The sequence below is a fragment of the Eptesicus fuscus genome, chromosome 11 (assembly GCF_027574615.1).
Source record: "Eptesicus fuscus isolate TK198812 chromosome 11, DD_ASM_mEF_20220401, whole genome shotgun sequence".
Classification (NCBI taxonomy): Eukaryota; Metazoa; Chordata; class Mammalia; order Chiroptera; family Vespertilionidae; genus Eptesicus; species Eptesicus fuscus.
This window is the reverse complement of record NC_072483.1, coordinates 74,046,967-74,074,781: the sequence shown is the minus strand read 5'-3', so window position 1 is coordinate 74,074,781 and position 27,815 is coordinate 74,046,967. Positions and strand designations below refer to the sequence as shown.

Here is a 27,815-nt window from a genome sequence, read left to right as displayed (position 1 = left end):
CTATTATGTTTATGGACCTTCTTTCTAATCACACTCTGAAAATTCACTCAAACATTTCCACATAACAAGTAGGAAGGCAGATATTTCCTTTCATATTATGAAGGAAGACTTTGGTGACCAATAAAGAATATTTGAGGAAAGTAGAAGATAAAGGATTTTGAGTTTCTAGAGTCTGGACATCTGGGAGGATGGGGTGGGAGGTAGATTACTGGGGCAGACAAAATACTGAAGAGAGGTGGCTCAAGGGAGTTGGACATCTGGAGAAGCTACCCTGAGCACAGAGAATATAGGAGGACCGTGAAGAGCAGGACTCGGGTAGAGATCTGGAGATCATCCACAAACACGTGGCTTTATACCCATGAAACCCCAGAGGGAAGGCACTATGCAGAGATTGCCTCAGTTACTCAAGTTATTGCCAGAAACCATACTCAGTTTGGTTGATGCCATTCTTGTCACAGGTTCTCTACCAGTGAAATAATAGGTCTTTGAGTCCTTGGACTCATGGATAGACCCAATTGTCAAGAGAGAAAGTACTTGAGAGGAAGAAACATGAATAGACCTGACAGTTAAGAGAGAAAGGACTTAAGAGAGGAAGAAACATTAGATTGTTTTCATTCTTCTCAAGTTCTGCAGTGTTTTGAAGAAGTCAGAGGAGGCTACCACCAGCAAGTGAACTCAAGTCAGCAGACGTTGAATGATAGAACTTCAGCACTAGGCATTGTCCTTCACTTTGGGTTATTAGGGTCACAAAGAGGAGTGTGTTTGATGATTGCAGAGACCTTTACAGTTTTCTATGGGAGAAAAGACACATATGGTTGGTAGAAAATGGCCAAAGGCCATGTCTGAAGAGCTGTAGGCAACCAACCTGAGGACTGTAAGACCCACACCTAGGGCATCCCTATAATACACACATCTTGATAGATGTCCTGTGGTTTCTGGTCTTTCTGAGAGCTCTCAGGAGTATGACCAAGTCTAGAGAAGAACATACAAACTCTGTTATTGCCAGGCTGTGCTTCAGCATTGGCTGACATCTGGTCAACCCCAGAGTAATAAAGCCGTACAGACCTGCAGTGCAGAAGGGACTGACAGCCCCAGTGAAAAATTGGGTTTTCCAGTTTCTAACTTCCAAGGGTTACTAAAAGTGTCAGGGATGTGAGAAGAGGGGAAGGCATTCAAGAAAAAATTGACAAGGAGTGTTTGGGTTGGGAGTGGAATCTGGTTCCATCTTGAGGCTGGCCCAGCCCACCCAGCTCACCCCCAAGTCTTTGAAGTGTGTTACCTGGATGGTGAGCTAAGCCATGCTTGGCAGGAAAGGGGAGGGAGGCTGTGTGGTCTGGCAAAGAGCAGAGCAGAGGGCCAGAGGGACTGAGCTTGAGTCTGCAGCTGACTCACAGCACCTCTCATGCCAGGCATTTCACCACTCAGTCCAGCCGGAAAATGAGGAGAAGACCCAAGTCAGGATTTCACAGAGAAATCCAGATGCCTTTCACGAGAATAAACACGGTGGCTGTCCTCTCGCTCTGGTCTCTGTTTCTCTGTTGCTGTGTGAGTGTGTGTTGTTGTTGTGTGTGTTTTTTCTCTTTAATCATTTCTCTCTGTTCCCCGTCATCCTACTTTCTCTGCAGATTAGCTTTAGGACTTGATTTTGGTCTCAACTTCTGTCACTGTCTTCAGGTATAATTGGGCAGAGCTCACAGTACCCCATCTACCCCCATGCCTCCCTTGAGCTTTCTTTCTAGTTCAAATGAGGTCTGGGTTTCTGCCACATCTCCTGAGTGGTGTGTCTTGGCAAGCCTCTGTCCTTCCTCTGACAATGGCAATGCTGGGGGTAGGGGCAATAGGAAAAGCTCTTGACCTGGCAAAGGCCTTGCAGGGCTTTGGTTCTGCCTGTTGCTGGAGCAACGGCAGGGATTTTCTTTTATAGCCACTTCTGGTACAAGAACAAAGAACAGTGACCAAAAAAAAAAAAAAAAAAAAAAAAAATTCACTCCTTTAAAGTGAGTTCTTTTCTATGGCCTTGGATTTCATTTTTCTCTGCTACCCCCTGCCTCCCTCCCAAGGTCCTCAGACAGGCCAAACATATTCTACCTTTCTACCATTTCATCCTTCCTGTTTACTCAGGAAATGCAAATCTATCCCGCCCCCCCCGCCCCCCCTTTTCCTGGCCTTCCTCTCTCTTTCCATTCTTCCTCATTTAGGGTGATTTTTGAGAGTAGATAGCCTTTTATTGTCTGAATTTCATTTGACTCAATGTGCAGAGGGAAAACCTTGTTTGGTGGCTCATTGAGTCTGAAAACATACTGGTTAGGAGTCACAGGACAGACCTAAGTTGGACCACAGTGCTTCCACCAAGCAGCTGAGTACTCTGAGCTTCAGTTTTCCTTACCTGTAAAACGGAAATAATTTAGCATACTGTGCAGGGCTTATGGGGAATTCTAAACAGGTTAATATATGTAAAATTCTTAGCATTCACCCACTAGATGGATGGGTTTCTAACCCGAAGTTCTCATTCTTCATACTCATTGTGGATAGTGGAGAGTGTTTCCTCTGTTAAAGGTAGCTTTTCCTTCCCTTCTCAGTGTATTTCTTTTCCCCTTCTGATTGTCCTGATTCTGCTCATGGGTAGTGAGGCTTGAACCCTCCCTGCCTCATCACAGTGACTGGCTCAGGGTAGGATACCTGACACCATCAGGGCTCCCTCATGGGTAAACCTGAGCCCATTAGATTATCTTTCTTAAAAAAATTTTTTTTATTGAATTTATTGGGGTGACATTGGTTAATAAAATTACATGTTTCAAGTGTACAATTTTATAATACACCATCTGTATATTGTATTGTGTGTTCACCACCTAAAGTCAAGTCTCTTTCCATCACCATTTTATAAATGTGAATGAAGCACAGAAGAAAGAACCATTTGATGGTGATAGTGGTTGCTGAAAAATCTTAGGAGGCTGGGCTATTGAAACAACAAGATGAATTCAGTAACAAGTGAACCAATAAGCTAGAGATGAGTGAATGGCCCTGAACCACCAAGGCTTGTTGGTTTTCTTGTTCCAAGATCCCATGATAGTTTTCCCACAATTCCATGACATTCCTGATACCCTTTTAACAACCCCTATTTTCCCTTGAACTAGCTAGAGAGGGTTTCTGTTCTTTGCAAACCAGAGAGCTTTTATTAAAACACTAGAGGCCCGGTGCATGAAATTCGTGCACGGAGGGGGGTTTGTCCCTCAGCCCAGCCTGTACCCTTTCCAATCTGGGACCCCTCAAGGGATGTCCGACTACCCGTTTAGGCCCGATCCCAGTGGGATCGAGCCTAAACGGGCAGTCGGACATCCCTCTCACAATCCAGGACTGCTGGCTCCCAACTGCTTGCCTGCCTGCCTTCCTGATTGCCCCTAACCACTTCTGCCTGTCAGCCTGATCACCCCCTAACCACTCCACTGCCAGCCTGTTTGCCCCCAACTTCCCTCCTCTGCCGGCCTGGTCACCCCTAACTGCCCTCTCCTGCAGGGTTGATCACCTCCAACTGCCCTCCCTTGCAGGCCTGGTCCCTCTCAACTGCCCTCCCTTGCAGGCCTGGTCCTTCTCAACTGCCCTCCCTTGCAGGCTGGGTGCCTCCCAACTGCCCTCTCCTGCTGGCCATCTTGTGGTGGCCATCTTGTGTCCACATGGGGGCAGGATCTTTGACCACATGGAGGCAGCTATATTGTGTGTTGCAATGATGATCAATCTGCATATTACTCTTTTATTAGATAGGATAGAGGCCTGGTACAGGGGTGGGGGCCAGCTGGTTTGCCCTGAAGGGTGTCCCCGATCAGGGTGGGGTTCCCTTGGGGCGTGGGGCGGCCTGAGCAAGGGGCCTGTGGTGGTTTGCAGGCCGGCCATGCCCCCTGGCAACCCAAGCGGAGGCCCTGGTATCTGGAATTTATTTTCCTTCTACAATTGAAACTTTGTAGCCTGGAGCAGAGCCAAGCCTGGGGCTCCCTCCGAGGCCGGCAGCCATTTCTGTTGGGGTTATAATTGAAACTTTGTTGCCTTAAGCGGGTGGGCCCGGCCAGGGTGTGTGGAAAGCTTTGCTTCCCCTGTTGCCGGGGGCAACCCTGGCCTGCTCTCTCAAGCTCCATTCTGTCACCATTTCTTTTTTTTTTTTAAATTTTTATTTTTTTTGGATTTCTGTATCTTTTATTTATTTATTTATTCATTTATTTTTTAAATTTCTTTATTGATTAAGGTGTCAGATATTTGTCCTCATCCCCCCATTCCCATCCCACACCCTCCTCACGGGTGCCCCAACCCCCTGTTGAACTTAACCATTGGTTAGGCTCATATGCATGCACACAAGTCCTTTGGTTGATCTCTCCCCCCTCCCCCACCCTCCCCTATCCTCCCTCTGAGTCCCGATAGTCCGATCGATGCCTCCTTGTTTCTGGTTCTGTTCTTGTTCATCAGTCTGTGTTGTTCATCATTTCCCCTAGATGAGCGAGATCATGTGTCACTAGAGATATACTTATAAGAACTGAATATGAGACGAGCAATAATAGTTATGCTGACAGGCAAATGAATCAGTCTGTAGTGAGTTTCTTTCTGGACCAACAGTTCTTTTGAGACCCAATATCAATGTCCACCAGTTCCTTATGTGTACATGTCGGCACTGACCCCTCAGCTCTGGATGGTGGACAAATGGTGGTAATGCAGGTCCGACTCCCTCTGGTTTGGTCTCGGCCGGACCCAGGGGCATGGCTTCACCCGGACTCAGGGACACGTGGCCTCACCTGGGCCCGGGACCCAGCCTCACCCGGATCCAGGGGCACACGGCCTCATCCGGACCTGGGATCCAGCCTCACCCGGACCCAGGGGCACGTGGTCTCTCCCAGAACCAGGGGCGCGTGGCCTCACCCAGGCCCGGGACCCAGCCTCCCCCGGATCCAGGGGCGCACAGCCTCACCCGGACCGGGGATCCAGCTTCACCCGGACCAAGGGGCGCATGGCCTCACCCGGACCCAGGGGCGCATGGCCTCACCCGGACCCGGGACCCAGCCTCACCCGGATCCAGGGGCACACGGCCTCACCCGGACCCGGGATCCAGCTTCACCCGGATCCAGGGGTGCGTGACCTCACTGGACCCAGGGACGCATGGCCTCTCCTAGACCCAGGTGCGCGTGGCCTCTTCCAGACCCAGGGTCGTGTGGCCTCACCCGGATCCAGGGGCGCACAGCCTCACCCGGACCCAGGGGCACATGGCCTCACCCGGATTCAGGGGCACACGGCCTCACCCAGACCTGGGATCTAGCTTCACCCGGACCCAGGGGCGCGTGGCCTCACCCGGACCCAGGACCCATCTTCACCCGGATCCAGGGTCTGCCGCCATTTCTGTTTGAATTTGTTTACCTTCTATAATTGAAACTTTGTAGCTTGAGTGGAGGCTTAGGCCTGGCAAGGGCAGGCGGAAAGCTTGGCTTCCTCTGTTACCTAGGAAACCTTGCTCTCTGTGGCTGTAGCCATCTTGGTTGGGTTAATTTGCATACTCGCTCTGATTGGATGGTTGGCGTGGCTTGTGGGTGTGTTGGAGGTATGGTCAATTTGCATATTTGTCTATTATTAGGTAGGATCTTCTTGGATATTTAAATTTGGGTGGTCCTAGGCTGTTCCTGAAGTCCTCTTCTTCTCCAGTCTTGAAGAGTGTTGGGATCGAATGCCAACTCTGCAAGATGCTGCATGGTAAGAGTTCATTATTATGCCAATTTTCACACAGAAATCTTTTACTCTTAGGAAACTCCTGAGGTGTCAAACCCTGGTCCTCTTGCTGAAGTTTGAATTCTTCTTCCCATGATTCTTTTTATTCCCTCTGGGAGTCTTGTAGCTCTTCCCCCGCCCCCCCGCACCCTCCAAATTATTTGTATTTCAGGAAACTGGAGATATTTTATCTGCATCCTAAAGATTCTGAGCTTCTTAAGGGAGGGGTCCTGGAGAAATAAAATCTCTCTCTTTTTTTTTGAAGGTTGAGAAATTTATTTATTAATTAATATAATAATTGAGTATTTTTCTTTATTTTTATTGTTGACATTATTTCAGATGTCCCCCATCACCCCCTCCCCCTCACCCAGCCCTTTGCTCTGGCCCTTACCAAACTGTTGTCTGTGTCTGTGAACTATGCATGTATATTCTTTGGCTAATCCCTTCACCTTCTTTCATCCAGTCACCACCTCCCCTCTCCCCTCTATCAGTCTGTTCCATGTATCCATGACTGTTTCTATTTTGTTCGTCAGTTTATTTTGTTCATTAGAGTCCACATATAAGTGAGATCATATGGCATTTATCTTTCTCTGACTAGCTTATTTCACTTAGCATAATAATCTCCAGGTCCATCCATGCTGTCACAAAATGTAAGATTTCCTTATTTGTTGAAAGCTTTAAAACATATCTTACCCTTGAAAGATGCCTATGTTTCAGATCTTGACCCTATCCTTCTGAAAATTTATAAATTCACAGGCATCATCTCATTGGTCCTTCTGACAAAATCTGGCTGGTTAAGTGAACCCATTCTACCAACCTGGAAATAGAAGCTCAGAGGAAGGCTGGTAGTATGCGTCTCTGAAGCAAGTCAGCCTTGGAAACCTAGGGAGAATGCCTCTTTCCCTCATTCTCCAAGGCACACAGCCAAGCTGCCAGCTAGAGACCTGAGCCTTGGGCAGAGCTCATTTCAGGCTGAATCAAAAGCATGAGGGAGCCTTGTCCCACACATGCCCAGCAACAGAAAGACCCCGATGGAGATATTTTAAGGAGCCTCAAGAGGAGCTTGGGAGATCTTTGCTCTTCTCTACTAGGAGAGAGAACCCATCTACCTTGGAGTTAAACTCTTTACATGAGCCAATACTTTCAGCCTTTCCTCAACTCAAACCAGCACTGTTGTGGAGGGAAAATTTAGAATGAGTGAGTGAATGGCTTTCTGGGATACCACAGATCTTTGACATTGGGTGAATTTGGACACCTCTGTCTCTCTACCTTTGAGTCCCTGACCACATTCCTGAGTGAGATCAGGAGTAAGGCAAATTGTAAAGGCCCTGCAAAGAGCCCTCTGCTCCCTAGATCCTCAGCCTTGGTATTTTCAGATGACTATATAAAAATAAGGAAAATTCACAGTAGATCCAGGTTCATGTTCATGGTAGAGTGTCTGTGTGGGGCTAGGTGAGAGTACTTCCATGGGGGACTTAGAGGTACATGCCTTAAAGTTAGAGAATCCAGCAAAAATATAAGATGGCCAGTTAAATTTAATTTCAGATAAACAATGAAAATAGTATAAGTATATCTCATGCAGTATTTGAGACATACTTATATTAAAATTTGTCATTTATCTGAAATTTACATTTAACTGGGTGTTCTGTATTTTTATTTACGAACTCTAACAACTCTTCCTGGGGTGCTTCCAGGCATCTTCAGGGATTGTGTGGAGATGGTACATGCATATGTTTGCATGTAGGAGGCATGGGTACCAAAGCAAATAGCATGGGTGTATGTGTTAAAAGTATATCTGTACTTTGATAGAAATAATATATAGATCGGAGATCATCTCAGTGTTTTTGTGTTCTGAATGATTCCAAAATTAATTTTTTATTTCTAAACATTCCCTAAGAGCTTGGAGATCTTGGAGAATTATAAAGGCTCTCCTGAAATTTGAGTGATTGACCTTCTAAATTAAATGGTCCCAATAGGTTATCTATAATAATAAAAGCATAATATGCTAATTAGACCAGATGTCCTTCTGGACATCCTTCCAGATGAAGCCGGGGCTGTGAGGGAAACCCAGGTTCTGGGTGCCTGCCGGTGGCCAGAGGGAAGCCTGGGTCCCAGTTGCCAGAGGGAAACCAGTGCTGGCAGCCAGGAGAAGGAAGGCCTACTCTTGCACGAATTTCATGTATTGGGCCTCTAGGTTGGAATAATGAGCTAGCTAGGATTTGTAGAGTGGTATGTAGATCTTTCTCCCTTCTTTTTATTATTATTTAGAATTGTTTTCATCACACTCCTCTTCTCTTTGATGAGCCACTGAGGAGATAAAATATGAAGACAGAAGCTATAGAGCTTAGGTATGGTTGGGGGAAAATAAACTCTTCGAGGTTCTAGCACAAGAGAGAGGGGCATCCAGTGAGGGCTCTGTGGGTGGGGTGAGAACATGTCCTGGGCTATGGCTCTGGGAAATCTGGCAGCAGATGAGTCACTCATGGGGCAGATCTAGCAATGGAAGACTCCGCACAGCTGGCTTCGGGCTGTACAAAGGGCGTGGCAAGTTAGGCCTTTTAACTCCAGGCTAAATCCTGGAGGAGGAAGGGGAGGGTCACCAGCATTACAGGTTGCTACAAACTCCAAAGCATTGCCCAGAGTTCTTTGGTTGCCCTGGAATGGAGGTGTAAGCTCACCTGCCAGTCTGGGTGTCTGGATCTTTTTGTTCAAGGCAGAGTTGTCACAGTTCGATGTTGGTCATCAGAGGACTTGATCAGGATTAAGCAGTGTTAAGTGCAGGGCAGGGGTGAGGAGGTGGGTTTTCAGCTCTGGTGAGCTCTCCATCTTTGCCTGGGTGGGATGCACCCTGGAACCAAATGTTCCTGCGGCATCCAGGGCGAGCATCTGCTCCTCTCCTTGGAGATTTTCTCTGGGGATACATTGGTCCCAGCTCTAATACCTGGGAGCACACACCCTGTCTCAGTGAGGGGCCACCTGGGCCAGGGGAGGCTGTTCAGCCCCACCAGTGTCTCATTGCCCAGAACCAGAAAATACACCTGGCTGCAGATCCTGGAAAACTTGGGTTTGGTTGAGCTGGACACTCAACCTGTTAGTGTAAGAAGGAGGACAGGATTTCTGCTTGCTTCCTTGTGACTCCAAGTTTCTGGCCAATGCAGGCACCAGTGTGTGACCTACCCAGGCAAACAGGGAGAGCTTGCCAGAGTTGGAAACCTGGGACCAGCCCGCCTCCTCAGCCTTAACCTGAATTTAACACTGCTTAATCCTGGTCAAATCCTCTGCCGACCAGTTCTCTGCAGACTCTGCCAAAGCACACCCTTCCCTTTGCCACATTTTTTGACTCCCATTCAGCTGAGGGCCACAGACAAACTGATATATCTATTTGGCCTCAGTTTTCTCACCTGTAAAATGGTTGGCACTTTATCCATCCCCAGCCTCAAAATAGGACATCCCTTTTTTAAGCCTATGATGATGTAGATTAGATATTGAGTTAAGATTCTCTTTGTAAAGGCTCTGGGAGTTGCCCCTGACATTTCCATATTCTTAAATTAGGAGATTCATGATCTTGAGAGATAATTGTTGGGAATGTCCAGGGTTTTCTGCACATCAAAATGTTGATAGTATGTTATCTCTGGTAGATCTTAAGTGTCTTCTTTGTACCTTATGCATGCATTACTTGTAAAGAAGAAATAAACCTAACTTTTAAAGGCTGTCTTGAGAAAGAGAAGTCCAGGTCGTTTGTTAACCTTTTCCTGGAGGATGCTGGCAGGTGAGCAGTGATTTTTGTGTAGAAAGGCAGGGATTCCATTCTATGACCCCAGGAAAGTTCTTCCAGCATGTGAGTCTGTGCTCAGTGCCCACAGCCAACTCACACCTATCTGGAGAAACAGAGAAGGAGGAAGATGGAATGGGGAAGGGAAAGTGGAGGAGGAGAGAAAAGGGAGAGAGTAAAAGATAAAACTGCACTGTCACGAAAGCTTGAAACTTCCCTTTCAACCTTTCCCTTATAATTAGTTGGTGTGGCTGGAGGGAAGAGCTCTTGGTGAGTTGCAACTTGTTGGGCTCCAGTCCTCAGGATGTTTCAGGCTTGCTCAGTGTTTGGGGAAAGCTTAGCCTCCTCTCTCTCCCTATCGTTTTATTTTAATTCCCCGCCTGGAGGGGGTGATGTGAAGGGTCCTGGCCAAGAAGTCCTCCTCACTCCCCCCCGCCCCCCTTGCCACTCGCTGGGCTAGCCTGAAAATACTGGTGAGAACTTGGTTGAAACAGATTTTTCTCCACCAGTGTTTTAGGGACCAACTCCACAAAGGTCCTGCGGGGAGGAGTGCAGAAGGAAGAAGGGGGTCCAGGGTCTTGCAGGGGCAAGTACAGTCTGGTTAGTTTCCCCCAGGCAGGGAGCCTCTTGTGATCCCAGAATTGCTATGGGAGCCCCAGCCTTTTCTCCTCATTACAGAGACCATGGTCATCATCAAGGGCAATTTTCATGCCTGGGTCCCCAAGGCAGCGTACCTGCACAGCGTGGTGGAGACGAGAAGGGCCTCCAAAGTCAGATGACTGCATCTGAATCCAGATTCGATTCTCTGCTTACCACTTGAGTAACCTGCAGCCAGTTACTTACTAGTAATTTCTCTATGTCTGTTTCCTCATCTGTCAAGTGTGTCTAATGGTAATATACCTCCTTAAGAAGGTTGCTTAGCACAGATCCTGGCATATGATCAGCATAGATATAAGCTTCTATTATGTCTACTCTTGCAGGAGACTACATGGGCACATCTGCCTTCTCATCCCACCCAGTGCCTGGTCTCAGCAGGAAGGACTGAGATTTTGTGTAACTTCATGAGAGACCCAGAGTCTAAACCACCCAGCTCGGACATGCTCAGAAACTTTGAGATAACACATGTTTATTTTTAGCCACTACTTATTGAAATAATTTGTTATGCAGCTATATATGACTAATACAAGGCCCAAGTTCTAGAAAGCTGGGTTTTTGCTCTGAGCTCTAGCTCAAAGGAAGAGGTAGTCTGGCTTTGACCCCCTGAAGTCCGTGTTCCATTCCAACAGGTTAGCTGACCAGCTCTGGATTTGAGGACCCAACAATTCCAGAATGTTCCCCATTCTTGAGTCCCTTTCCACAAAGAACAGAAATACTTTTTATCTATTATTCCCCTACTCTAAATCATCAATGGCTCTTAAAGTCCATAAATGCTTCTCTGAAGTCCAGAATCCTTAGTCTGGCACCTCCTCCCCTTCCCCACTTCACAGCCCTCCAGTCTCATTTCTCCTTGCTCCTCAGGCTGGCCCTTCAAGCCTGGTCGGACCAAGGTGTTCACTGCTGCTAAAGCTCTTCTTGGTCTGTTTACTTGCGCTGCTCTCTCCTTGTTCGCTGCAAGTGAATGAATGAATACACACTAGGAACCAGGAGCTAATGATGGATGCTTCTACGTGCACTGTCTTCATTTGCACAACAGTCATTTCCACATAGAAGGAAACAGGTTAGATGACCTGTGCAAAGTCCCAGGGGAAGTGAGTGATGAAGTCAGGCCCATCAGCCCTTTGGCTGGAAGTTCAGTGATTTTCCGCTACACTGTATTGCATCTGACTCACATTTCTATGGAATTTTACAATTTATAAAGCCCCTGCTTATATTAGAATTTTTATTGAGTTTCACAACAACCCAGTGTGATAGATGGAGCAAGAATTGCTTGCCCCATGTCACAGATGATAAGCCCAACTTGAGGAAGAAAATTTGTCCTCATGGGGACAAGTGTCAGAGTGTTTCCAACTTAATATCTGTCTCCAGACCCACCACTCTTTCCTGTGCTTTCTCTTTGTACCCCTCTCTAAGCCTACCATTGATTTTTGCATATAATTGATGCCCAGTGCATTGATTTGTTGACTGACTGATTTTTAAATGTATTCTTTAGTAAATGGTGCAAAAGGGGGTCTGGTATCTGGAGAATTATCTATGATGACAGATACTAACTTTAAAAAAGAACTTAAAAAAGTGTAGCAGCAAGGTCTGAGGGCAGACTTTAGTAGGAACTTTCTGATGGAAAGGGCTGGTAGTAGTCACTGACTATGAACAAGGAGGCTGTGGAATTAACTGTGCTGGGTAATCTTCAAGAATGATCCACCCCTGCCTGGGTCCAAGGAAGTACTGTTTATTTTTAGAGGTGAGGAAAGGACAAAATGAGGCATGGGGGACCCAGGTAGTCAGAATCAGCAGCCATGACTCTGCAATGTGGGTGTCATTGTTATCTGAGTCCTGGAATAGAGCTGAGGAGGAAGAAGACTGGAAATTTCTCATCCCCAATGAAGAAGCTATTCTTCAAAGAAGTCCTTTGAGGATTAAGTCATAGAGATTCAGACTTCCCGGGCTTGTGAGGTCTCATAGGTCATCCTACCTGTTCTTAGATATCCTGAAATACTCCAGTAGGCACTCAGTCAACATTGGCTTAATGATTGAATGAATGTTATATAAATTGATAGCTGTGGCTTTCTCCTGACTCTGCAGGGTTCTTTTTTTTTTTTTTTTTAAATATATTTTTATTGATTTTTAGAGAGGAAGGAAGAAGGATAGGGAGATAGAAATATCATCATCCATTGATTGCTTCCTGCACACCCCCTACTGGAGATTGAGCCTACCACCTGGGCATGTGCCCTGACCAGGAATCAAACTGGCACCTCCTGGTTCATGGGTTGATGCTCAACCACTCAACTATACTGGCCGGGCTGAAGGATTCTAATAATATTTCACCTTGACTTGGAAACCATTCCAATTCTGATTGTTCTTTGTTGTTAGGGATTCCTTTTGCCTCTAACCCCACTCCAACCAAATCCAGTGGACTATAGTTCTGTGGACATAGTCTATGACTGGTCATCCCCAGATAGTGATGACCTTGACTTGGGTTCTTAAAGCAACTTTACACTTAGATTAAGAATCTATTTGGAATAAGAGATACTAAGAAACTCAAGTACAGCACAGGAATCAAGCTGGCTGCAGGGTGCCTTTCCTTGTACACCGAGCTCTCTGTGGCTAAGCCTCCCTTTCAGAGCCTACTCTGGGGTGTGTGCATGGATGAATGGTGGGGGTGAGGGAGCCATTACCCAGATCCCATGTACAATGGCACTAAAGACTCGGTCCAGGAGCCAGGAGAAGTGGGGTGAATTTAGAATCTGCCACACACAAGATGGTAAGTGTGATCTTGAACACATTCTTCCTGCTCTGGGTCCTGGGTTTCTCACAGGAGGGTTTCTCACAGGAATGAGAGGGTTGGAGTCCTTCATTCTGTCATCTACTCAAAAATTGTTTCCTAAGCACCTGTTATGTGCCAGGCACTTCAATGATATAGCAGTGAACAAAATAAATACAGTTTCTGCAATCACGGGGCATGTGTTGAGGGGGAGGCAGATGAAAACCAAATAAAGCAACAAGTAGATAACAGTTGTCAGGTCAGATAAGATCAGGGTGATGGAGGTATGGACAGCAAGGTAAGTGGGAGCAAATGAAGATGGCCTGCCTTAGATAAGGTGGTCACGGAAGGTGTCCCCGAAGTGGTGACTTCCAGCTGAACCGGAATGAGAGGAGGGGGTAGGCCCTGGATGTATCTGGAGGAGTGGAACCTCAGAAAAAGAACAGTAAATGCAAAGGCCTTTAGAGAGAACCCATTTGGTGTTTTTAAGAAAGAGGTCAAGTGGGAACAGAGGGCAGAGAAGTAGCCAGGGGCTGGGCATGGTAAGAACCTTGGATTGTATGCTAAGTAACTGGGGAAGCCATGGACACAGAGAATGAGGGACAGGCATGGTCTGACTTGTGAGTTAAAAGGATAAGTCATCCCAAGTAATATGGAATTGGGCTTCTTCCAGCCCCAGGCTAAGCAGATCTGGTTTGGTAAGGTAGGGAGCAGGATAGTCCCAAAGCCAGGTCCAGCCCCAGAGGCAGACTTTGTGAGCGGTGCCAGCACAGACCCATGGTACCTGCCTGCTCATGTCTGATCCTGCTGCTGCACCCAAGCCTCAGCCCAGCCCTCGCTGGTGTGCAGGAGCACAGGGCTCACTGACAACGCAACACGCACCCCAAACCAAAGGGCGTGGGAGACTAACTTAGGGGTTATGGTATGTTCTTTTCTCATTAGAAAAGTCCTTCCTCTTTTCCTGCCTCTTCCCTCTACCTTCCCCAGTCTCCATCTTTATTTATTCTTTGGTTATGTTCCCTTTTTTCCTTATCTATCCATCCCCTCAAGGATGCATAGCATCTCCCAGAGGCCAGAAGTTCATTAAGCAGAACCTGCCCCATAGAATAGCTAAGACGCTGAACTTGTGTCTCAGAATTAGAGATTCATAGAGGCTGTATGAGAAGTCAGGGAGCGTGACTAGAACCCTGCTGGTGCATCTCCATTTTATTGTCTCCCAGGAGGCCCCAGAGAATCACATGCTGTGATAAGACCAAAGATACAGGTCTACCCAAGGCTCTCTGGGATCAGAGAGAGGAACAGTGGCTCTGCTCTCAGGGGAGTCTCAGGGGTGGGAGGGGCTCTCAGGGAGTCTTCCTGGGGGAGGGGGTATTTGAAATAGGTTTTGGAAGATGAGTTGGACTTTTTTAAAAATTACTTTTTAATTACTATTGATATTTAATATTATTTTATATTAGTTTTAGGTACACAGCATATATTTTACAAAGTGATCCCCACTCGGATAGTTTTAGTACACCTGATACCATACATAGTTATTACAATATTGTTGACTATATTCCCTATACTGTACTTTTACATCCTTGTGACTATTTTGTAACTGCCAAGTTGTACTTCTCAATCTATTCACATTTTTCACTCAATCCCTCAAGCTCCCTCCTCTCTGGCAACCATCAGTCTGTTCTCTGCATCTATGAGTCTGTTTCTGTTTTGTTTGTTTCTTTTATTTTGTTCTTTAGCATCTACTATGGAAAACAGTGTGGAGGTCCCTCAAAAAATTAAAAATGGGCCCTGCCGGTGTGGCTTAGTGGTTGAGTGTTGACCTATGAACCAGAAGGTCATGATTTGATTCCTGGTTGGGACACATGCCCGGGTTGTGGCTAGATCCCCAGTGTGGGGCATGCAGGAGGCAGCCAATTGATGATTCTCTCGGATCATTGATGCTTCTATCTCTCTCTCCCTTTCTCTCTGAAATCAATAAAAATATAAAAAAAAATTTAAAATGGAACTGCCTTATAGACCTGGTGATTCCACTCCTGGGTATATATACCCAAAGAAATCCAAAACACTAATTTGAAAGGATATATGCACCCCTATGTTCATTGCAGCATTATTTACAATAGCCTGAGTGCCCACCAATAAACAAGTGGCTAAAAAAGCAGTAGTACATATATGCAATGGAACATTGCTCAGCCATATAAAAGAATGAAATCTTACCATTTGTGACAGCATGGATGGACCTAGAGGGTATTATGCTCAGTGAAATCAGTCAGTCAGAGAAAGACAAATACCATAGGATTTCACTGATATATGGAATCTAAAGATGAGTGGAATTTTTCCCGGCAGAGAAGAGCTGTGGGAGAGGGGGTGGGGGAGTGTGAGGAAGGGCTGAAAGCAAGAGGGCTGGGAAAATCCATGGTGTTTTTTGGGGAGCAATCATTGAATTATCTAGGTTAAATACCAAAAGGGATGACTTCAGTGGAAAAGTCAGGCATGATAGATGGTTTTTTGACTCAATCTTGTAGTTTTTCTTTTATTTTTACGTAACTATCACTAAATAGACAGAATAAACACAGACAATTTTCAGGTAATAAATGAGATTAAATATTTATATTATGTTCAGGTCAAAGGGTAAATAAGATGTGGGGGGAGACGGAAGGGGAAGGTTGAGGTCAGGGTTGGGAATTCCTGTTTAGACAGCATGGTGTCTGGTCAGTGGTGATGTTTGATCCTGAGAAGTGAAAAAGATTGTGAAGCTTGGCTGAAAGGATCCCAAACCCTCCACTCAACTGGAAAACCACCTCTCAAATCTCCTACTCTCTTTTCCTAGAAATGGTTCATTGCTAGGTATTAAGTAAAGGTATTAAGGGTATTAAGTAAAAAGGGATTTAAAGAGAAGAAATTCTGATTCATAATAATAATACCTGCTATTTATGCCACACCTTTCTCCCAAGATGCTCAGATCATTGTAGGAAAATTACATCATTTATTCCTCACAACCTCATCCCTGCCTCCCTTGCCCCTAAACCCGCCCAACCTGGAGAGAAAGAGGTAGCCCCGGGTACAGCCTCTGTGGCCCTCATGGAGCTCCAATGGGATCTGCCTGGATGTTCAGGCCTTGACTTCCAGAACTTGGGACCCAAGGCTCTGCTGTCTTAGCTCCTTTCACTCAAAAACACTAGACATCTGTCCACTTATCTACCTACAGTGATCTCCTCATGCCAGCCATGCTAGAAATCAAGCGGCGTCCACCTTTTCTAAAAAAACTCCAGAAAAGAAAACACCATAACCTTCTTTGAAAGTGCATCTGAGTCCCAGTAGAGTGAGGAAGCTCTTCTTGATATTGCACTTTCTTCAGTGGTAGTGCAGCCCCATTCCTTTTGGACTTGTTGGCAGTTGGCACAAAGGACAGGTATCTTGTCCCCACCACTTCAAGGAGCTTCTTGTGTGCAGATGTGAGATCAATGTTATTTCAGTGAATGAATGTGGCTACCACACTGCAAAACCTGTAAATAGTGTTGAAACACACAGGTATAAAGGATATTTCTAATAGTAAGATAGAAAAAGAAGATTGGGTTTAATCTCTCTGCTTTACTCCTTACCAGCTACATCATCTTGGACACATGTCTTTATTTCTCTATTACTGTTTTTTTACCTTTGAAGTAAAATAAGGCCAGCCCTGCCTATTTCACAGGGCAATCGTGACAACCAGATGGGATTGCATTAATTAAAATGCTTTTCCATCTGATCAGGACGATGTACATAATAACTATAGCTGCTATTTCTTCTTTTTTTAACCTTTTGCACTCGGATGTCGAGTGTGACTTGACACGGTTAGCATTGGTAGCAGCTCGAGAAAAAAGCAAGCGAGTGCAAAGGGCTAAAAAATATGTTTTTATTGATTTCAGAGAGGAAGGGAGAAGGAGAGAGAGATAGAAACATCAATGATGAGAGAGAATCATTGATTAGCTGTCTCCTCCATGCCATACACCGGGGAATCAAGCCCCCAGGGTGGGTATGTGCCCTTGACTGGAATCAAACCAGAGACCCTTCAGTCTGTAGGCTGATGCTCTATTCACTGAGCCAAACAGGCTAGGGAAAGCTGCTATTTCTTTTAAACCATGGGGACAACTGTCTATGGGCTATAATATCTTCAATGCTTGTTATGCCAGTGTCCTTCAGATTTTAAATAGGAAACAGAGGAATGGAAAGTGGAAGGGCAATTTAGAAAGTTCATGAGAAGATCCTTAAGCTGTAAAAATTAGGAGAAAGGTAATTGGTATCACAGTTGGAGAATAGAATTTCTTGTCCAAAACAATAATCTCAAAAAGGAAAGTCATCCTACTTTCTTACTGATGTGCAAAATCACCTCTTGGCCTCCCCCATGAGGTCTCTGCCTGGTTATCTCCCTTGCCCATTAGCACTCTTCTTCCCTCTCCCTATCTCCCCCACTCCCCTCCAAGAATTCTTAAGCTGTTCCTACTATTTCTGCAATCACTTCCCTTGTACCTTGGAAAGAATCCCATTGGTCCTTGATAGTTGTGGATAAAAAGAATGGAACTAAGTTCCAACAGGTTCCCAGAGCTCAGGCCTCTCATTTAAGCCTTTCTCCTACCTGAGATTTCAGCATCCATCATTCTTGACAGTTGCTTGCATGAAGAGGCCTCTTCCAAATCTATAAATCCCAGGTGCTCCAACAGGGAGGGCAACTTGCCTGCAGCATCTCAACATGTCTAGATGTCTATCTTGACATATATGCCTGCAACTCTGAAGCTACACATAAATTAGACATTACCTATCCAACCTGAAGTTGGTTATTCCAACGACTCACTCATCATGCCCTTCGCCACCCCCACCCCTATCACCACCACACCAAAAATGAAACACCACAATTTCATACTATGTCACATAAGAAAGATACACTAATAGATGATACCAAACCTTCCAGGCTCCCTCAGTTGTCCTAAAATGTTGATTCTTGTAGGTCTGGAAACAACTAAAGATGTTGCCTCTCTTATTCTATTTCCATTCAGATAATCTCAGGAAGGGGTTTGTATATTACTTTTCTTAGAAGTTACCATGGACGGAGACTTTGTAGTGTCCCTGGGTCATTTCTGCAAATGCTTTTCATTCTGACAGCTTTGTAATTGTGACTTGGGAGGCTGAGCCACTGGGTCCTAAAGGACACCTACTACACAAGGCCACTCTACCAATTCTAGGAGACATTGCAGCTCTACCTAATACATAGAAACAAACACAGGGAAGTAGCCAAAATGCAGAGACAAAGAAACATGTCACAAATGAAAGAAGAGAAGAAATCTCCAGAAAAAGTACTAAATGAAATGGAAGCAAGCAAACCACTAGATACAGAGTTCAAAATGATGGTTATATGTTTGCTCAAGGATCTTAATGAGAGCTTCAAGGAACTTAGTGAGACTTTGAAGGATCTTAGTGAGAATTTCAAAGACATGAAAAAGGACCAGTCAGAAAATAAGCATACACTAACTGAAATAAAGAATATTTTATAGGGATTCAATAGTAGAGTAGAGGAGTTGAGTCTGAGAATCAAATCAATAATCTGGAGTATGAGGAAGCAAAATACACCTAATCAGAAGAGCAAAAAGAAAAAATAATACAAAAATATGAAGATAGTGTAAGGAGCCTCTGGGACAACTTCAAGTATACCAACATTCACATTATGGGGTTGCCAGAAGGAGAAGAGAGAGAGCAAGATATTGAAAATCTATTTGAAGAAATAATGACAGAAAACTTCCCCTACCTGGTGAAAGAAATAGACTTACAAGTCCAGGAAGCACAGAGAATCCCAAACAAGAGGAACCCAAAGAGGCCCACACCAAGACACATCATAATTAAAATGCCAAAGGTTAAAGACAAAGAGAGAGTCTTAAAATCAGCAAGAGAAAAGCAGTTAGGAAGAAGAAGAAGAAGAAGAAGGGAAGAAGAAGAAGAAGAAGAAGGAGAAGGAGAAGGAGAAGGAGAAGGAGAAAGAAGGAGAAGGAGAAGAAAACCGATGAAAAATATGAACAACAAAATGGCAATAAATACATATCTATCAATAATTGAATCTAAACATCAAAATAAACAAACAAGGAATCTAATGAACAAATAAACTAATGAATAAAATAGAACCAAAGGGATGGAAACATAGAACAGACTGATGAATCTCAGGGGAATAGGGGGAGGTAGGAAGAGATTCAACAAAGAAGTTATATGCATACTAGAGGCCCAATGCATGAAATTCGTGCAAGAGTAGGCCTTCCTTCCTCCGGCTGCCAGCACTGGCTTCCCTCTGGCACCCGGGACCCGGGCTTCCCTTGCAGCCCCAGCTTCATCCGGAAGGTCGTCTGGAAGGACATTCAGTCTAATTAGCATATTGCGCTTTTATCATTATTATTATTATTTTTAATTTAATAAATCTTTATTGTTCAGATTATTACAATTGTTCCTCTTTTTTCCCCCCATAGCTCCCCTCCACCCGGTTCCCACCCCACCCTCTGCCCTTACCTCCCCCTCCACTGTCTTCATCCATAGGTGTACGATTTTTGTCCAGTCTCTTCCCGCACCCCCCACACCCCTTTCCCCCTGAGGATTGTCAGTCCACTCCCTTTCTATGCCCCTGATTCTATTATAATCACCAGTATATTCTGTTCATCAGATTTTTTTATTCACTTGATTTTTAGATTCACTTGTTGATAGACATGTATTTGTTGTTCATAATTTTTATCTTTACCTTTTTCTTCTTCTTCCTCTTCTTAAAGAATACCTTTCAGCATTTCATATAATACTGGTTTGGTGTTGATGAACTCCTTTAGCTTTTTCTTATCTGTGAAGATCTTTATCTGACCTTCAATTCTGAATGATAGCTTTGCTGGGTAGAGTAATCTTGGTTGTAGGTTCTTGCTATTCATCAGTTTGAATATTTCTTGCCACTCCCGTCTGGCCTGCATAATTTCTGTTGAGAAATCAGATGACAGTCATATGGGTGCTCCCTTGTAGGTAACTAACTGTTTTTCTCTTGCTGCTTTTAATATTCTCTCTTTGTCTTTTGCTCTTGACATTTTAATTATGATGTGTCTTGGTGTGGTCCTCTTTGGATTCCTTTTTTTTGGGGTTCTGTGCGCTTCCTGGACTTGTAAGTCTATTGCTTTCACCAGGTGGGGGAAGTTTTCTGTCATTATTTCTTCAAATAGGTTTTCAGTATCTTGCTCTCTCTCTTCATCTGGCACCCCCATAATTCTGATGTTGGTATGCTTGAGGTTGTCCCAGAGGCTCCTTACACTATCTTCAAGTTTTTGGATTCTTTTTGCTTTTTGCTTTTGCAGTTGAGTGTTTTTTGTTTCTTTGTACTTCAAATCTTTGACTTGATTCTTGTGGTCCTCTAGTCTGCTGTTAGGTCTCTGTATAATATTTTTTATTTCAGTCAGTGTATGTTTAATTTCTAGTTGGTCCTTTTTCATATCCTCGAGGGTCTCACTAAATTTATCAGCCTTTTCTAGGAAATTCTTGAAAAACCTTATTACCATGGTTTTGAACTCTATATCCAGTCATTTGCTTTCCTCCCTTTCTTTCATTTGTGATCTGTTACTTTGTCTCCACATTTTCGCTGCTTCCCTGAGTTGGTAGAGTAGCTTTGTGTGGTAGGTATCCTATAGGGTCCAGTGGCTCAGCCTCCCCAGTTACTTGAGGTGGACACTCTTGGTGCACCCCTTTGTGGATTGTGTGCACAGCCTTGTTGTAGTTATGTCTTGATTGTTGTTGGTATCACTGGGAGGAATTGACCTCCAGGCCAATTGGTTGTGAGGATCAGCTGTGTCTATGCTGTGTCTGTGCTGGAGACACCCTTATGAGACAAGACTTGCAAAACTGCAAAAGCCTCTGTGCTCAGCTTGGATGGGGCGGAGCAGACAACCTTGGCTTCCCATCAGCCCTGCCCTATAAGGCCCCTGGGTCTCAGTGTCCCTCGGTAATCACTTCAAGCACCTCTGAGAGAAAGCCGCCCTCGAGTTTCGCCCGCTGCCAGACAGTCCAGTTTCTCCCCGAATGAGTCTGTGTTCCCAGAAACTCGCCCGGGACTGGAGTTCAGGGCAGTTGGGAGCTTCCATCCCCCTCCCGCTTTAGAAAGCCAGCCGCGCACTCAGCCGCCCGTGCACTCAGCCACCCTTCCTCTCCAGCACACATCTCCGTACCTCAGCCTTTTGCAGCTCCTCTGAGTCTCAATGTGCTTTCCTCTTTCCTTCTAGTTGTAGAATTTCCACTCAGCCAGCTTTTCTGTGGTTCTGGATGGTGTCCTTTTTGTCTTTTGGTTGTAGTTTTGATATTGTTGTGTGAGGCAGCAGTTTAGGTGTTTACCTATGCCGCCATCTTGGTTTCTCCTGCTTTTATTATTATAGATATGTATTACCTATGGAAACAGACAATAAGGTAGTGAAGGCTTGGGATGAGGTGGGAACCTGGTGGAGGGGAAAAATGGGGAGGGGGGAGAAAAGGGACATCTGCAATATTCGCAACAATAAAGATGAAAAAAAATGGAATTTTGAAAGCCTCACCTGGAAAAGGCCCTGCCTCCCTGACCCCCTAGGGGCCCAGAGGCATGCTTGGTGCTATGCTTCCTGAAGATGTAGCTTGAGTGGGATCTGCACACCTTTTCCCTAAGCCAGACAGCTGTTGAGAAGGTGGGCTCCTCCTCATAGGGGTCTTGGAACCCTGGCCTTGTTCTGTGTACCTGGAGCCCTGGGCAGCCATCTAGGTCTTAATTGCAAATATACTCACTTTTCATATTTTCAGCCTTTGCTAATTGCCAAGGCCGTTTTGACCTGGAGCTCAGGTTTGATTCCTACATAAAATCTGAGTACCTCCCCACCTGCAAGAGTAATCATAGGACCATAGGGGTTGCCTTAGAGTTGATATCAGGCAGAGATTGTCTGAATTATTTTCTCATTTTCCAGATGAGGAAATGGAGGGCTAGGAAAGGTTAGCGATTTAATCAAGCCCACAGAGTTAGTAGTGATTTGTCTTATTTGGAAATATGGCTTGAAGAAATAAATCAAGCATCCCAGAGAGCATTGGCTGGTGGGTTTGGGTTATTCTGACGATAGGCTGTGACCCTCGTGGACATGGGAGAGGTCAGGGTTGAGGCTCATGAACTTTATGACTTGGATATCAACCAAGCTCTATATATTAGGATAATTCAGGGTATCTGTCTCTTATGTGATTGATATTTTCAGAGAGGTTTGCTTATTATCTGACTGAGGATCATTCTGAGAATGGAGAACCAGGGAGATGTGATCACATGGAGGTTGGAGGGTGGCCAGATGATGAGACTGTAGAAAGGATTTGCACATGCACTGGGTAGGGTGATGGGAAGACCCCCCCCCAAATCCCATCAAACGCCCAGATTCTAGAAACCTCTTGTAAGCAGGGACTCAAATCCAGGTCCCTAGTGGTGTTTTGTTATTTGCTTATTTGTTTTCGATTGAGGCCTGCTGCCTCTGCTCAGGCCAAGAAGGTCATGAAAAGTTGTTGTCATCCCTCCTCCTCTTTACCCCTCCAATCTGACCAAGTCCATCACAATGGGAAATACCTCCAGGGAAGCCAATTCAGTCTCTCTGGAACCCAGAGCTCTGGTTTAACATGCTTTGGAGTTTGGGGCAGTTTTCATTCTTTCCTTCTTTGTTGGTGACTTTTGAAAATGAAAATCATATTATTAATTACTTAAACATTTACTGAGCACTTACCATGTCGCACCATGCCAAATTAAGGGGGTGCCGAGAGGGATAAGCTAGAGACTCACATTCTTTAAGCTCCAACTGTCCACAGGCTGCCAGGCATGATGCTACATTTCTGACTCAGCAGGTCACTTGGCCCCACCTTCTCTCACCCACACACAGGATTCAGTCATAGCTCTGGGCCCCTGACAGGGTTTGTACATTTGGAGGGTATCATCCCCCCAATTCTCTTCATTCCAGGGGGCTGTTCCAGTTGTGTCTAGTTGTTGTGTCCAGTTGTTGGTGGGCAGTGGGATGACTTCAGAGTCCACTTGCTGATGAAAAATCTCCCTCCTCCTGCTCAGGGATTTGGTACTTATTAAAGTGGAAGTCCTTTGAAATAGGTCTCATTTATGCTCTGATCAGCTGTAACCATGTTTATGTAATTGATGATGTAATAAGATCCTTTTGTTACTTTCATACAAGTATAAAAGTCACTGCAGAAAATTTGGAACATATAGAAAGTGCATAAGAAACAAAAATGACCATGTTCTTATAACCCAGAGACAACTATGGGTGTGGTTTTGTTCTAGTTTCTAACAGGCATATTGCTTAATTTACTGAAAAGCATAGTGGCATATGGAGCTAAAAACCAAATCTCTGAGCCAGGTGCTAAGCCAGTTACCGGCTCTGTGATCTTATACAAGTGACTACTCTCCTTCTCACGGGCTCCATCTGTAAAATGGGGATAGCCATGGTGCCTGGGCTATTTAGTGAGTTAACACAGGAAAAGTGCCTCCAGTGCTGCCTGGCTCCAGAAGTGACAGGTGTTAGTGTTGTCATTGTTGTTGTTATTGTTTGTAGCTCACAAATAACGAAGCCTCCTGGGCTGCCTCAGTGGTTCTTGTCCCGTTCTATCTGGAGACCAATCATTGTAGTCCCCAACCCTATCCAATTCCAATTCCTAAAGCACTGTGTGCTTTCATCAAAGTTTTACTCCTGGTGGAAATTGTCTCATTCTCTCTTCTCTTCTTTCTCAAGAAACCCTTCCTTGGTCTTTTCAGCCACCTGGCACTTAAGTTGTCCCCTCTACTCCCTGAAGATCTCATCAGCTTACGAAGCTATCAGCTGAACTCCGAAGAACTGAAGAGCCAAGCCCTGGCTGAGCACACCCTGGGACCTCATTTTATCTAGCCACGTATGGGTCAGTTTACACATGTGCATATACTCTTGTTAATGTGCCATACTGGAACAGTATGTGAACACTTCATATGCTATCTGGTGTCTTGCTCTTTTCACTTGCCAATATATGTGATCACTTACCATTACATTGTGGCACAGCCACATGTCAGAGTACTACACAGTCATTAACAGTATTTTAATAAATTTTTTTCTGAATGAAGATTTGTTTTGTTTGTTTGTTTTGTGTTTTAACAGAAAGGAAGCTTGAGGTTGCAGGCACTGGAAGCAGGAGGACAACATGAAGGCTGCCAGGAAGTCAGCTCCTGGGCCCACTCACAGCCCTCTAGAATCTGGCTCACACACATCTGCTTCACCATCACTATCCCCTTCCTGAATGCTCTCAAGACCATCGATTGGAACAAGCTTTCTAGGCTTTCTGACAATTCCTCTTCATTGTTCTTTGCCTGTCTTTCCTCTTCTACCACCCTGCCCTCACCTTAAATATGGGTGCCCCTCAGGGTTCTCTCTAGTCCATCTCTCATCTCCTGTCTGTAGAGTCCCCCAGGTCTGCCCTTGATTGCAGTCATCACTCTCATGCCTAAGACTCCCCAAGCTTTTCCTCTCCCATCTTCTCCACTTGGCTGTCTCCCAGGCCCAGTCAAGCTCAACATGTCCAAAGTGTGATTCATTGTTTCTGACCCAAACCTGCTCCCCCATCTAGGTCTCTGTTTCAATAAACGCCATCCTCCTCCATTCACTTTTCAAGCCAGAGACCATCATATGTTTTCTCTTCCTTCTCCTTCAGTATCCAATTAGCGTAGTAAGTTTTTCATAAAAGTTTATGTATTCAATCACAAGTACTCCCCTTTATTTTTAAATTGTGTCCATCCAGTGTCTTTGGTATCAAATGCTTTTTTCTCTAAAGAAATGTGGGAGATGGTAGATGACAGTTGTTTTTGGCTGTGTGTATGTTTTTAGTATCAGTGAAGGGAGGAGACACTGTTGATTGCTACCAAAACCCAAACCCTTTTCCCTCCTCCAACAGGATTCAGTTTTGTCCAGTTGTTCACTCCCTGCCTCCACTCCCCAGTTTCAGAGGGTAATTCTGATTAGTCTAAGCCAGCAGTTTGTGTCCAGGGAACCCTTCCATGGCATCTGGGAGGTCAAAACTATTTTCATACTAAACCATTATTTGCCTTTTTCACTTTTATTCTTTTATGAGTATACACTGGGTTTTTCCAGAGGCTAACTGTCATGTGATATTGTAGCAGACTGAATGCAGAAGCAGATATGAGAACCCAGCTGTCTTCTATTAAGCCAGAAATTAAAGAGATTTGCAAAAACAGGGAACAGTGCCACACTTCTCACTAAACTTTAAAAGGTAGTTATTTTTCACAACAAATAGGTTATTTATGCTAACGTGCAATGAGTTCACTATTGGTATTTAAAAATAAATTGATAAATATTAAAAAAATCACATACTAATTTATAATGTAATACATACCAATAGATATAACCCACCTAAACAAAACCTCTCTGGGTGCTTAAAATTTTTTAAAAATCATTTTAAAGGGGTCTCAAGTTGGAAAAGTTTGAGAACTACTGGTTTACTCTGGTGACAGCTCTTGGTTATTATGTAAGTGACCCAAATTAGTCCAATCAGATTAGATCATGGAAATATTTATATTCCATGCCTGGGAAAGAGATTTCTCTGCTTTCTCTTGTTAAATGTGGGAGCTCTTATTCTCCAGTGCCACTGGTAAGCCTCTTTCAACCATGAGGAAAAATACAGATGCATGGATAGCAGTTTGGAGAGAAGGAAAGGCTTTGGGACTTTGGGGATGTCATTAGGCTGCTAATGTGACCTTGTCTGAAGCCACCCTCTGCTCTTCTAGTGACATGAGAAGATAAATCTTTTCATTGATCGATCCAGTTTGCATTGGCTCTCCATCACTTGCCTCTGAAAGCCCCCTTAACTGATGTAACACTTGGAAAATGAGGCGTTGGCATTCCCATGTTGACCCCAAGTGTTGGAGGCATTTTATTCTTCTGTACAATCTACAAGCCACCACATTAGATGATCCTCAGAGGTTTCTCTGAGCATGAGGAACCACCAAGAAAGGGGCTGAGAGAAGGGAGTTAAGGTTGTGCCACATAGAAGCTTCACCACGCACAGCCTATCTTGTTCAGAGAGTGAGAGACAGATTAAAAATAGAAACCCCATGGAATTCGTAGCGCTGTGCCCTTTGAGAGCCAGGCTCCCTAAGTGGCATCCCTTTCCTTTGCCCCCACTGCTGCCCCTCTCTAGCTCTCTTCTTTGTAAACCAACTGTCAACATCTGTTTGGGTGAACTGACTTAGGATGACAGCTGGGAAAATTTGCTCCACTGCTTGACAAGTGGTGGATTAAACCTCAGAGCCCTGGGACAGAGGAGAGGCTCCTACCCTGATATTCATGCCACCAAATGGAGAACAAAGGAGAGGGGTAGGCGGAGAAGCACCTGTGGCACTTGAGTGACTGTCCCCTACCTTATCCTTCCATTGGCAATTGTGCTAGTCTCTACTAGTCACTTTGTTCAGGACTTTCAACGGGTCTTATAGATAAATGTGGGTGCAATGGGTGGGATGCAAACATGATAGAGAAACAGAATTCTTGCCTGTTTCAATAGTGTTCTTACCTGCTTAAAATAAGTTTGGCGTTAAGGACAATAACTGATGTCTTTCTTTATAGGACAGTCTCTATCCACGGTGGATATTTCCTGGGAGTGCTAAAGTGACTCTATGCAAATTACAGGCATCTTGGGTTGGAAATCTCAAAGTGAGGTTGTAATGAAGCTGAAAAACATTTGTCTGAGTTTTACTTTCTTTTTGGTGGGTAGCAAAGTGGGGGAGGAAGTGGGAAAAGAGCTTGGGACTTAAAAGGACAAATTAGACTTTTCTTTAATAAATTGCAAGTAGTTATTAAAGGTCTTTCTTGTTAGGAAGAGATCAAAGTGAGATAGAAGCTTTTTTCACTATTTTTTTTTTTTTAAAACAAGGAACTGCTACAAAGACACAAAGCACACTAGACTTGGGATAAGCCCTGGGGAGACATTATGTCCAAGTTAGGATAATCAAAAAGAGTTTAATTTACTCAGTTTTGGAATAAAACCAAGGCTGCATTCAGCAATATTTGGAACCAGTTAAAGATTAGTGAGTGGGATGTCCAGTTGTATTTAAATGTTTGCATCTATTTATTCATGTTTGACATTGTACTCCAAATTACATACCTTCTTTTTTAAACATTTATCTTTATTGTTGAAGGTACTACAGATGTCTCATTTTCCCCCATTGACTCCTCCACCCTGTACCCACCAAATGTTGTGGCTAATCATTTTAGAATAATTTTTAATTGTAAAATAAACATAAGAAATGGAAAAAGCATTTTCTAATCTTCACGATGTACTTCTTCACTCTCAGGGGTTCTCAAAACCAAAGAGAGTGTCTGTTAGTGAATTAGAATAAAACCACAGGGTAATTACTTTCTGGGCTACCAACGCAACATGAGTTGCTTTCTGTTGTAAGAATGCTGAAAAGTTGCCATAAAATTAAATCAATTAGGATAATAAGGGGGAAGGAGAAGATTACATTTATTTTCATCTGATTTAACTTATTAATTTCTCAGAGGAGAAGGATTTCCTCACCATTGACCTCCAGGTTTTAACCCTTGAGTCCCTTCTCTCTTTACAATGTACTTGAGATTTAATTCATACTAAAAAGGCTGAGTCTCTTTGTTTGACTTAAAAGCCTCCAAGAAGTAGGATGGAGGAATGAGAGTCAGACAACAAGTTAATCAGTATACAGATTTGTTTGGAGATCCTACCATGTGCCAGGCATGTTTTGCAGTCTGGGGATTCAATGTGAACAAGTCAGGACTCTTGACCTCCAAAAGCTTATGCTCTAAAGGAGGAAAACAAATAATAAATACAGAAACAAAGAAATCAATA

At 44.4% G+C, this 27,815-nt stretch overlaps 1 long non-coding RNA gene across 2 annotated transcripts in view; it reads left to right on the top strand.

The window, feature by feature from the left end:
* The window catches only part of LOC114232828 (uncharacterized), a 37,572-nt gene extending 12,750 nt beyond the window's left edge, over positions 1–24,822 (top strand). The window contains exons 2-4 of one of the 2 annotated variants that reach the window (XR_008557399.1): positions 5,606–5,721; positions 23,690–23,846; positions 24,086–24,822. This is a non-coding gene — a long non-coding RNA (uncharacterized LOC114232828). The remainder of the gene's footprint in view (positions 1–5,605; positions 5,722–23,689; positions 23,847–24,085) is intronic. The other variant, XR_008557398.1, reaches the window with a different exon arrangement.
* The last annotated feature ends 2,993 nt before the right edge of the window (positions 24,823–27,815 follow it).